The 12414-nt window shown below is 49.6% G+C and overlaps 1 pseudogene; it reads left to right on the forward strand.

Moving 5' to 3' along the window:
* The first annotated feature begins 1669 nt into the window (after positions 1–1669).
* LOC120604528 (glyceraldehyde-3-phosphate dehydrogenase-like) lies at positions 1670–10084 on the forward strand (annotated as a pseudogene).
* Positions 10085–12414: the final 2330 nt, after the last annotated feature.

A 12414-nucleotide genomic window follows, 5' to 3' on the forward strand; every position in this document is an offset into this window, starting at 1 on the left:
GCACCACAAAGCTCCTGAGAACTAGACTGAGTCAGTTCCCCACCTTTTGAAGCCCCAGCACCCAGCCCAGCACATGGAATGGGGCAGACCAAGAGCAGGGAATGAATAAAGTAATGAGAGAATGCAGAGAGCCTGCATTTAGGCAACCACAGGGCTTGCCACTTGCCTGAGCATGCTGCTGTGGTGAAGGGGGTATCTGCTTCATCACACTGCTGGGGGGGGGGGCCTTGACTCCTGTTTCCTCCCTACTTGCCTAGTCATAGGGATTTCCCACTCTGTCCTCCACTCTTCAGAGAAAGGCTGGAGATGAGTTTGTCAGGTGAACAAATTGGAGAAAGGCATTTGGGAAAAGGGAACTGCATAGTACCAAGGCTCAGAAGTGTGAAAGATGAAGCTCAATGGTCCATTTTATTAAAGACTTTAAAGCAAGAGAAGATGGGAGCTGGGGGACACAGGCCTATCCCTGAGGGGGCCCAGCACTGGGTGAGAGCCCCTCTGGGGGTCTAGAGGGGCTCCTGTGTGTCCCCTACCTACAGGCCCCCAGAGGTCTGTCTTGACTCAATGCTCCCTCCTCAGCACCGATTGTGATCTGCCTTGAGAGTAATTAGAAATTTACAAGGCTGTCTCCCCTAGAATAAGGCGAGACTTGTTAGCAAGAACTTGGCTTAAAGGTCTTTGTGCCCCTAGAGCACTCGGCATGATGACTTTAGAAAGGAATGTTTGATAAATAAAAGAACACAGGACAGTGCCAGATCCCCTGAGAGGCAGGGATGTTTACTCCGATTTTGAAGAGGAGGTGGCTGAAGCCTGGGGAGCTAGGCGGTGGCAGAGCTGGAACTAGAACCTGGTGGCCTCCCCTTGGTTGTCCCAGAGCTGTCCAAAGGGATTAAGAAGTGAGGATTAGATGGCAGAATGGGGGAGTGCCCACCTAAACCCTACCCTCAGGGGGGCGGACAGGAGAGGCTTAACTAGGCATGCTTTCTGAGGTCCTGGCATATTTTGCCCACTCCCACCAGGCCAATGGTCATGGTTCAAAAACCCAATCCCAGAGCAGCCAGGCAGGCCCTCTGGCTCCCCAAGAACCGCACAAATGTGGACCACTAGGTGGCGCCAAGTGGTCATTCAGTCCCTTCCCAGAGACCTGGCAGGTCCTTTGTCTCCCAGTCTGAGGGCCTGGGTAGGGTACATGGACACTTCAGGACCTGAATGCCCAGTAACCATAGGGAGGGGGAGGTCCCTTTGTTGAGACGCTTGCAGTGGGCATTTACTGAGTGCCTGCTTCATGGTTTGTATTCATTAGCACTTTCGTTTTTCACAATAACCTTGAGGACAGTGGGACATTATACCCACCTCATGGGAAGAGAAAACTAATATCTAGGGAGGTTAGGTGACTTGGCCAAGGCCACACTGCAAGCTGGGTCTGGAACCCAAGTCTCAGGGTCCTGGGATTTTTGCAAAGTCAGTAGAGGGCCCTGAAGTCAGATATTGGCTCCATTGCTTCCCATGTGACCTTGGACATGCGGCCTAAATCCTCAGCCCTAGTTTCATCATTAGTGAAATGGGGCTAACAGCTGATCAATGGAGTCAGGACAAGTAAAGAGCTGGGGAGGGGGTGGGGTCAGGCATGAGGTAAACCCTCACAGTTAGCTCCTATTATTCTTACTTGAAGTGGCCACCTTGCAACCCCTCCCCCACCCTCCCTTCTCCCTCTCTCTTGAGTGGCTTGGAGAATAACAAAGAAAATTAACAGGAGCCCAGAGTAAGTGAATGCTTTCTTCCACAGTGTTCTGTCCTGATGGAGCAAGCTGTGCCCATCCACTAAGGGGAAGAAGAGAATGAAGTTTTTTCCCTCTCCTTCTCTCAAAAAATGTGAGGTCTCAGCCCTGGTCTTTGAGTTCACTTGTCATAACTGCCCCTCTTCTTATCTCCATCCATCTTCATCTTTTCATCAGAGCTTCTTCAACAGCTCTATGAGAGGGATCTTTAGACTTAGTTTACAGAGGAGACCAAAGCTCACAGGTGGGCAGCTCAACGTCTCACGGCTGTAAATGGTGAAGCCAGGATGATCACCCAGGTGTGTGAGGCCTCATGTCGGTATTCAGGGCCCTCGCGAAATGGAACAAGCATGGGGTATCTCCTGGCCCCTAACTTTGTCCTAGAAATCCCATACTCAAGACTCCATTTCTTTAGGATTCCAAGAGCATCACCTGCTGAGACATAAATGTCTGGGAGGGGCCAAGATGGAAGAGGAGAGACTTGAAAGGAGACCCTGATTAGGGAAGTGAACCCCATGTGCCAGACAAGCTCTGCAGGGAGGGCAATGACTGTGCTGCCTTCCAGTCCTCAGCCTGGCAGTCTACTGGCAGATGCTAACCCCCCACCGCCACAAAGGGCTGCCCCTCACTTCCCTCCCCCAGTTGGTGTTGGGTTCCGTAAGCAGAGACCCAGCTCACCTGGGAAGGTGCAGAGTGAGAAGGGCGTCCAGTTACAAGTTGGGGCTTGGAGGGCCAGCAGGGGTGACCTGGGGCAGGTGTCCCAGGAGGCTCCAAGATACCCCCACCCTGCAGGAGCTCCCATGCTTACCGCAGGAGGTCCTATCTTCTGGGTTCCTTGCCTCCCTGAACCCCTCCCAGCTCCTGGGGGCTGTAGTGGAAAGACCATGGCATCCAGCCTCAGATGCCACTTGGTAGCTAGCGCATGTCAGTTCCCTGAGCTGGGCCTCAGCTTCCTCATCCTCATAATGGGGGTAGGGTGGGAATAAGCCCTTCTTGACCAACTGCCCCAGTCAATATCAGGACGGATCCTTGGACTCTGCTTGGTAAACTGTGAAAGGCTGTGCACATCCCTGGGGAGGCTGTTTTTCAGCCTCACTCCTTTCTTGCCAACACCCAGGGTGGCCTCCTCCCCCGCCCCTCATCTTGGGCCCTGGCACAGCACTTCATGCCTATTTAAGGCAAATCTCCTGATCTCCTTTTAAATAACATTCTCTCCTTGTTGTGGAGAAGACAAGCTGAGCTTAGGGAAAGGGGAGGGGAGCCCCAAGTATCCCATCAGAGGGTGGAGGGGGAAGGAAAGATATAGGGGTAAAGCAGGCATGTGGAAGACCCTTGCCCTCCCCACCCCCCAGCTACCCATTTTGGTCCCCTCACTGCACAGGCCCTGGATTGGCTCGAACCCCTTTAGAGGGGCTGGGGCACTCCCATAATGCTTCATGCAGCCCCTTTCAGGCTCTGGGGGTAGGAGGATGGAAAATAATGCAGTCCTGGGGCACTGGGGTTTATGCTTTGGAGAAGTGGCACAACCAGGGTGACCAGAGGGGAGAGGAAGGGTCTGGGGCAGGACTGAAACCTGATCTCACAGCCGACCAGTGTGAAGGATAAAACAAACTGCTCTTTGGCTCAGAGAGGCCAAGAAACCTGCCCAAGACCACATAGCTAGTGAAGGGTCAAAAATCCAGGCCCGGCTGGCTCCAAATTTAATGCTTTCTCCCTTTCTCTGCCAGGTCTCCTTGTGCTGGGGTGGTATGTGACACCTGGCAGTGACTCTTATCAGGAACCAGGCATCACTGAAAGCCCCCTGCACATACCTTCCCTTTGCCTGCCTCCAGGCTGGGCACTGACTTCTTCCCTTCTGCCTCCCTCCTCTTTTCTCCAGGCCCACCGCACTTCTCCTTTTCCTGGGTTTCTGGCCCACCCACCCCAACAGCTCACCTTGACTTCGTTCATGCACTCAGAAACTTACAGCTGGAAGGTGGCCTGTCCCACACCCCGCCAAAGGACCCAGGCTGGGGATACCTTCTCACTGTAGGATCCCAGCAAGGCCCTTCCCAGCGGCTTAGTTCTTTCCCCTTGAGGCCCAAGGCCCTCCCTCTCCTGCTTCCTTCTCTCCCCTCTTCCCAGTCTTTTCCCAGGTGGCTGCCTCCCCAGCCTCCCATGTCAGCCCACTAATCCCCCTGTGGTCCTCACATGACTAAGAAGCCCTCTCCAGGGTTCAAAAGGAGAGGGTCAGGGATCCTTTACAGATCATATTGCCTCCTAGGGACCAGGCACTCACTCCTCAGGCATGTGAGCCCCAGCAGGCTGGCGCCACCCCCACATCAGTGTCAGACTGGCCTGGGGGTGGAGGACAGAGTGAGGAAGAAGGCCCAGCCTTCTCTTCCTCTAGGCACTCAGTACAGAAAGGACCATAGCCGTAAGCTGGTCCAGTGGCCTCCTTTCACAGATGAGCAAACTGTGGCCCAGGGTAAGGGAGGACAGGCTGGGGGTCCTACTGTGAGGCAGAAGCCAAGCTGGGTCTTTCTGGGACCCGTGATAACCTCAGGTGGGGACTTGATCCCTGGGGGTGGGGGGTCTATTACAGGAGGAGATTAAGCTCCTTGTTTAACAGGGTTGTCCTTGACCTTCCCAGGGTCTTTTGAGCTCGGCTCTACCATTAACCCTTTGTGTGCCCTTGGGCAAGTCCCTTTCCCTTTTTGGGCCTCAGTTTCCTTTTGTAAAACAGGCGGGTTGGGTAGATGATCTTTGAGACCCCCTCCTGGACAGACCTCCTGCACTTCGCATCAGCCCAGGCCCAACCCCCGAGGCCTCTGTTTCCAGGTTCCTGCCCTGGCCCAGGCCTACCTCACAGCTCGCGAAGTTTGCTCCAACTGCTTCGGAACCATCTCTGGCCTCCATTCTCTTCCCTTCTGATAAACCACCCCAGACACTGCCCAGGTAACCTCCTGAGGCTTGGGCACCTCCCATGCCTTCCCCCCGCTCCCCCATGGCCTCCCTCAGAAGGATCTTCCTCATCATCTGACATTCAGCATAACCCACCTGCAGTCTTGGATGCTGGGCTCAGCTTCCTCATCTGCCAAAGGCACTAACAACCCCTCATGTGGGGGTGCTGTGGTGTGGACACACAGCGGGGTACACGTATGGAACCTGGGAAAGGCTGGATAGCCTAACTGGCACTCCTGGGTTCTCTGTGCTGCAAAGGCTGTCCAACCACCCCTACTCTCCTTCATCCAAACTGGCGATGTCCTCCAGGTCTGGTTCACCCCCTCCTAGAGAGGCAGGACCCTCTTTGGCCCCATCAGAGGTGACCTAGCCCTTATAAAGCTCACGCAGGGCTGGACTCCACTTGCCTGCCTGCACCTGCAGCTCCCACCATCTTGTGGGGAATATATAACTGGGGGCTTCTAGAGCACCAGCTGGCAGGACACTTGCTGAGGGAACAGCTGGGTCTGTGGGCTTCTGCCTGCTCCCCTTTCCTTCCCCCAGGACTGTGTTTTTGACATAGATTATCTTTGACCCTCAGAGAAATCCTCATTACCAACTTCAAAAAAGCTCATAGTTGGGCTTCAGGGGAGACTCTAAGGAAGTTTTAGACCCTGTCTGGCCCTGTTCTGAAGACTGACCAAATGACTCTCAGAAACCTTCCCAAAGACTCAGAAAGGGGTAGCTGGCAGGAAATACAAGTTATTAGAAAAGACTGGTGACTGAAGCCAGAGGTGATGTACTTTCACCCTTAGCTTAATTTTAACTTAACATCACTGGTTTCCTTTCTTGCAGTCAGCTTCATGTCATTTTTAAAGTCAGTGCAGTGGAAATCAATAAATCTGAATTCTGGGGGGGAAAAAAAGAAGAGACTGCGAAGGGAAGAGAAACCAGAACCTAGAAGCTTGGAGACCTCCCACCCTGGTGTCTAAATATTGCTTTAGCCACTTACTACTTGTAGGGTCTAATGTCTACATTAGGTTACCTAATGTCTCTGAGCCTGTTTCTTCATCAGTAATGTGGGGATAATAATACCTATCTCATCTTATGACAAGAGAATTAGATGATACATACAAAGTGCTTAGCTCACGGCCTGGTATCTCAAAAATGCTCAAAAAGTCCTTGCTTGTTATCCTTACTGTAGACAGATGGATCAAGGCCCCCACCTGACAGGAGGAGAGCTGTTGGAAAGTAGGGAGGCCCCACGGCATAGGTCGCTTAGCCAAAGGTAGGCAGCTGGTTAGTAGCTAGAGTAAAACACAAAGTCCCGGGCCTGGTGCTATGCAGTCTACATACATATCTCATTCAAACCTCAGTCTCTTTCTGTCAAAACTAGGGGTTTGGAACAGAAGCTTCCTAAGGCCTTTCCAGTTCAGTGAATACTTGTAGGTTTTCAGTTTACAAAGTGCTTTTCACTTTATAGAGCCAATCTATAATTCTGTGAGTGTTCCATTAGTTGTAATGGTCACACAACTAGAGCTTGGACTAGAAGCAAGGGTATGGCTCTATCTTTCCCCAGAGCCCGGTGGCAGACAGCTCTGAGAGGGATGGGTGAGACTTGAACCCCCACCATGGCCCAGGATATCATGGAAGCTTGGCTCTGGCTCCTGCCCAGCGTCCGGTTCTGTCGGGCTGTGCCGAGGCCCAGAGGCCTGGATCTGGAACTCATCAACCCCACCTGTCAGCCCTCCCCTGGCTGGCTCACAGGGGCCTTTGGTTATCACTAAGGGGAGTGCAGCCAAGAGTGAGCTGAGTGTGGCCCCAGTCCAGGGGCCCAGCATCCCTTCCCTGTTTGTTGGGCACTTTAGGGCAGAGAGCCGTGTTCTCATCAGCCAAGCACTCCCAGTTTGACTGAGTTGTTATATGACAGACACTGTGAAAAATGTGAAGACCTCGCTTATTCATAAATATTTATTGAACACCTACAGTGTGCCTGGCCCTGAGCTGGCTTCAGGAAATCAGACAAAAATTCCTGCCTACATTCTAATAAAAGAAGCTGTAAAGGAAAGCAGAAGTGTGATGGGAAATAAAAGAGAGCAATTCACTTTACACAAGGGAATCAGAAAAGGCCTTTGAGCTGAGACAGAGTACAGCTACAAAGAGCATTTAGACAGAGGAAAGGGCCTACGAAAGGCCCTGAGATAGGAAAATGTGGAGTGTTTGGAGATCCACAGGACTCGTGCGAGGTGGGCACATAACAAGCTCTCCCTCAATAAATGCCAGCTGAACAAATTAACAATCATTAAGGATTTCTGCTTCGAGCCAAAATGAAGTAACAGGGACTGGATTTACATTCCTACCTAAAACAGCTAAAATGCCCAACAAAACATATGAAACAAGGGTTCTCAAGACATTGGATGCCAGACAATGAAAAGTAGTGACTCTTGAGAGTCGGGAAACAAAGGAGGTGAGCCCTAAGAATGCCCCGTCCGACTGCCTGGAGACTTTTCAGAAGCACAGCAGAGCAAGAGGAAGGCAGCTGGAGTCTGGCGGTGTCCCTGCACTGGAAAGATGAAGCCAGGAGTCGGGGACACAAGACAGAGAACCGAAAAGGCGAGAGCAGCACACACAACTCTGGAGCTCTATAGAGGGTAACTCTACAGTACTTCCATCCAGTGCCTGCGTGTGAGGAAACTACCGGAAATCATGGTAAGAGCCATTCAAAAGGACTAGAGAGAACAATCCTGGGAGCTCGCACAGGGCTGGGCACTGTGCTGGCTCCCACAAACCAGAGTGGAAACCTCACACTGGGGCATTGCGTAGAGCGCTCTGAAGAGATTTGGGCTCAGAGGTGGGTAAAAACTAAATGCTGCTCTGGCCTCATCTAATAAAAGCAAGACCTGAAAGACCAAACTATTTCCAAATAACTTTTGCACCCTGGAATAAAGCTCAAGAGTATTTATAAAAATACAAAAATATCTAGTGCAGAACAAAAATTCACAATGTCGAGCAGCCAATAAAAATTAGCATGTATACAAAGAAATGGGAAAATTTGACCCATGATGGAAAACAAATCAATCAATTGAAATCTACTCAGAAATTACACAGATGATAGAATTAGGAGACGCAAACATTAAAACCGTTATTATAACTCTTCCATATGTGCGAGAAGGTAAAGGAAAGACTGACCGTGTTAAGGAGAGACATAGAAGATATTTTTTAAAGACCCAAATTGAAATTCTAAAGATGAAAACCATAATGTCTGAGATAAAAATACACTATATAGATTAATGGAACATTAGACATGGCAGAAGATTAGTGACTAATTTGGTCATATTGGGTGCCTGGTCATCAGGGCTACTTTTAACTCTGGCAAAGTGGATATCGTTGCCATCAATGACCCCTTCATTGAATTCAACTGCATGGTCTACATGTTCCAGTATGATTCCACCTGTGGCAAGTTCAATGGCATATCAAGGCTGAGAACAGACATCTTTTCATCAATAGAAGGTTTATCTTCATCTTTTAGGAGTGAGATCTCATCAACATCAAATGAGGTGATGCTGCTGCCAAATATGTTGTGGAGTCCACTGGAGTCTGCACCACCTTGGGGTAGGCTGGGGCTCACTTAAAGGGCGGAGCCCAAAGGGTCATCGCCTCTGCTCCTTCTGCTGATGCCCCCACATTTGTGATGGGTGTGAACCATGAGAAGTATGACAACTCCCTCAAGATTATCAGCAATGCCTCTTGCACCACAAATTGCTTGTTCCCACCCCCAACCCCCAGCCGAAGCCATCCATGACAACTTTGGCATTGCGGAGGGACTCATGACCGCCATCCATGCCATCACTGCACCCAGACTATAGGTGGCCCCTCTGGCATGATGGCCAAGGGGCTACCCAGAATATCATCCCTGTTTCTATTGGTGCTGCTAAGGCTGTGGGCAAAGTCATCCCTGAGCTGAATGGGAAGTTCACTGGATGGCCTTCCGTGTCCCCACCCCTTAATGTATTGGTCATGGATCTGACCTGCCATTTGGAGGAAGCTTCCAAATATGATGACATCAAGAAGCTGGCATCAGAGGGCCCCCTAAAAGGTATCCTGGGCTACAATGAGGACTAGGTTGTCTCCTGCGACTTTAACAGTAACACCTACCCTTCCACCTTCAATGGTGGGGCTTGCGTTACCTTCAAGGACCACTTTGTCAAGCACATTTTCTGATATGACAATGAATTTGACTACAGCAACAGAGTGATGGACCTTATGGCCTCTATAGGGCCTCCAAGGAGTAAGAGTTCTCTGGATCACCAGCCCTACTGACAGCATGAAAGGAAAAGAGGCCCTTAGCTGCTGGGGAGTCCTTGTCACAATTTAATCTCCCAATACACCAAGAATCTCCCATCCTTGATACAGTTTCCATCCCAGACCCCCTGAAGAAGGGGAGGGGTTTAGCATGTACTATCAATAAAGTACACTGTACCCAACCAAAAAAAGACAGATTATACTAAGGTATCATAAATTGCTTTTAAAAAGTGATAAAGACTTAAAAGCAGCCAGAGAAAAAAGACATAATACATACGAACAAAAATAAAAAGAGATTTTTTTTTTGTCAGAAACAATGCAAGTGAGAAATGGAGCCACATCTTTAAAAAACAGAAATAAAAACATAAAGACCAGCCTTACCCAAGAAAAATATCTTTCAAAATGAAAGCGAGACAACATGGGATGAAATTAGAAATTAAAGACAAAGGAAATTTGGGAAATTCACAGATAAGTGGAAACTAAGCGAAACTCCAAAATAAGCAATAATCCAAAGAAGAAATAACAGGGGAAGTTAGAAAACACTTTGAAATAAATGAAAATAGACATATAGATCAATGGAATAGAATTAAGAGTCAGAAATAAACCCATGTGTCTATGGTCAATTGATTTTCAACAAGGGTGCAAAGAGTATTCAATTGTGAAAGAATAGTCTTTTCATCAAATAGTGCAGGGACAATAGGATATTCACATGCCCTTACCTTATATCATATACAAAAAGCCCAAACAGATCACATACCTCAATGTAAGAACCAAAATTATAAGACTTCTGGACAGACCACAGGAAGGGTATCAGGAGATATTGGTCAGAATCAAGAGACCTGTCCTGTCCTGATAATCGAGGATGTGTATATATGGCTGAAGCAGGCATATATATAAGGTTCAGATGAGCAGCAGATCAGTGGGGAAAGCAATCAAGTCCATTTGGGCAGTCTGGGAAGGTTTCATGGAAGAGGTGCCACTGGCATCAGGTGTTTAAGAAAAGTTATGTCCTGCATTTGTGCGGACTTTAAAGTTTACTAAGTGCTTTCATGCCCTCTCTTTAGAGTCCAGACCCATCTTCTCAGCCTCTCTTTTAGGTTATTATTATACACCCCTCTGCACAGATGAGGAAACTGCCTACTAGAGACATTGTGTGACTTGATCAAGCTCACACAGCTTGGCAGGACAAGATGCGACCCCCAGTGTTTTAACTCAAGCCCTGACTCGTTCTCTATTTGGGGTCAGGAAAAAGGGGGAGGAAAGTGGTTGGTGGGTGGCAGGGATAGAAAAGGGAGAGAAGCTCCTCTGAACACTGTGTCCTCCAGAAGGTGCCCCACCCACTACCCTGGCTTAACACCTGAACTCCACCTTTGAGCTGTGCTGCAGGACTGTCAGATCAGAGTTTCCACTCCACACCTTTCTCCTGACCTCCAGTTCCAACAGCTTGTGGAATCTCAGACTCAAAATGTGAACTCATAGAGCCTTGCAGTGTTAAAGAAACCTCAGGACCCATCCCAACCACCAGAGGATAACGATGCTAATAATCAAAGCCATATCTATGGCTGCTACCACATACACACACAGGCCTTGAGCTGTGTGTGTTCTATATAGCACTGCATTTTATCTCCACGCACACTGTGAGGTAGGTACTATTAGCATCCCCATTTTACAATTTGGGGAAACTGAGGCTCGGACAGTGTATTTATTGTCTAAGCTTACATAGCTAATAAGCTGTGGATCTAAGCCCATCTGATGATAAATGAACAATGATTATCCTACAAAATTACTTCTTCCTCTCAACCTGCCCATTTCTACAAGCAGCACCACCAAGTCTCCAGGTCTGAGACTCTGCCCTTTCTCCAGGCTTCAGTGCCTCATGACAACCAGCAACTCTGAAAGAGCTGGAGACAGGAGAAGGGTTGCAAGCCGGATGTGGGAGGGAAAGGGGGACTTGACTGCTTCATCTACCAAGCATGGATTTAATGTTGCTTTAACTTTTAATCCCGACTTTGCAAGAGTTAAGTTTAATTGCCAGGTTGCATGCCCTCCAGGTTAAAAGCAAGGAGTTTGAGAGCAGAGACACTCGGGTTCCAGTCTAGTCCTGGCTTTCCTACTTTCCTCCTCTGTGATCTTGCGGCAGCTTCTAAACCTCTGGGGTTAAAATGTTGTGAGGGGAGATGGGTGCCGCCAGAGATGGACAAGGCTCGGGCTGCCTTCAACGTAGCCACTCCTGCCCCACCACCCTTACTTCATCAACCCTCTGAGGCTAGTTTACTTCAAAACATTTAAAATATATACTCAACTTTGTCAGATGGCTACACCTTTTAGATGCCTGCTTCAGTTTATTTATCTGAAATGTTCTTCCAGGAAGTCGTCCCGTGAGCCACAGTGAGCCCCCCTGCCCACAGCAGCTAAACTGCTCTCTTCTCTCCCACCTCTCTTCTTTCTGAGCCTTTCACGTGCTAATGTGCATTGCGGACCTCCCAGAGCACTGTTGGGGGTTAGAAGGGCAATGGAGCCTCCCAAACTTACTTGCTGCAGCACCTACCAATATCTCCCCTGAGAAAGTGGCCACTGCCAGCTGTTCATTCGCCTTGGGCAGTCTTTTGCCTAATCTCTCAGCTCTAGCCTCCCATTTCCAACCGCCTGAGGCCGATTTCCTACCAAAACCGCTTTCCTTTCTGTCCTTTCCTGGCGCTCTCCGCCCAGGCCCCAAGATCCACTGTCCCTCCAGAATCCCCTCCTATAAAGCTCTGCGAGGCCCAGTATTTGCCCCTCTCTCCACCTCCTGATGACCCTTGGTCTAGCTCCCACCAAACCCAAAGCGTGGACCCAATTCTCCTTGTCTGACCACCTGACACTCCAGCCAAACCAGACCCTGCACACCCTGAGTTTTCCCACAGCCATGTCTTTGCCTCTGCCTGGAATGGCCCCAGCTACCCATCGTCAGGGTCCAGTTCCAGTGCCATGGCCTCCCTGGGGCCTTCCCAGCTGGACTTGTTGAAGGGCACAAGTGGCCTTTCATTCCCCTTGGGCACAGTTCTGTGTGCTTGAAGCTGCTTCATCACTGGTGGGGTCAAATGTAGTTCCACAGTAGTTGCTTATAAATATCTGTAGTTGGAAGGAAGAGTATAATCCAACGCTTTCATTTTACAAAGGAGACAGTTGTTTGAAGAAATGGCTTCACCACCTCCACCAAGAGATAGGACTGAGGTCTCCTTCAGGGCTCCTCCCCAAGCTAGGATTTTTCTGCCATATGCTTTGGGGCCAAGTGGGCCATATTTTCCTGGGAGGACAACTCTCTAGGGCGGAGTGGAGGCCTCTAGTCAGCTAGCCCCTAGAATGCTGTCCCAGACTGTGCCATCCATTCTGGAAGTCCCCGGTTCCTACTCTCTTGGAGCCTTCCTACTGGCAT

This window comes from Pteropus medius, unplaced genomic scaffold (genome assembly GCF_902729225.1).
Source record: "Pteropus medius unplaced genomic scaffold, Ma_sr-lr_union100, whole genome shotgun sequence".
NCBI classification, from domain to species: domain Eukaryota; kingdom Metazoa; phylum Chordata; class Mammalia; order Chiroptera; family Pteropodidae; genus Pteropus; species Pteropus medius.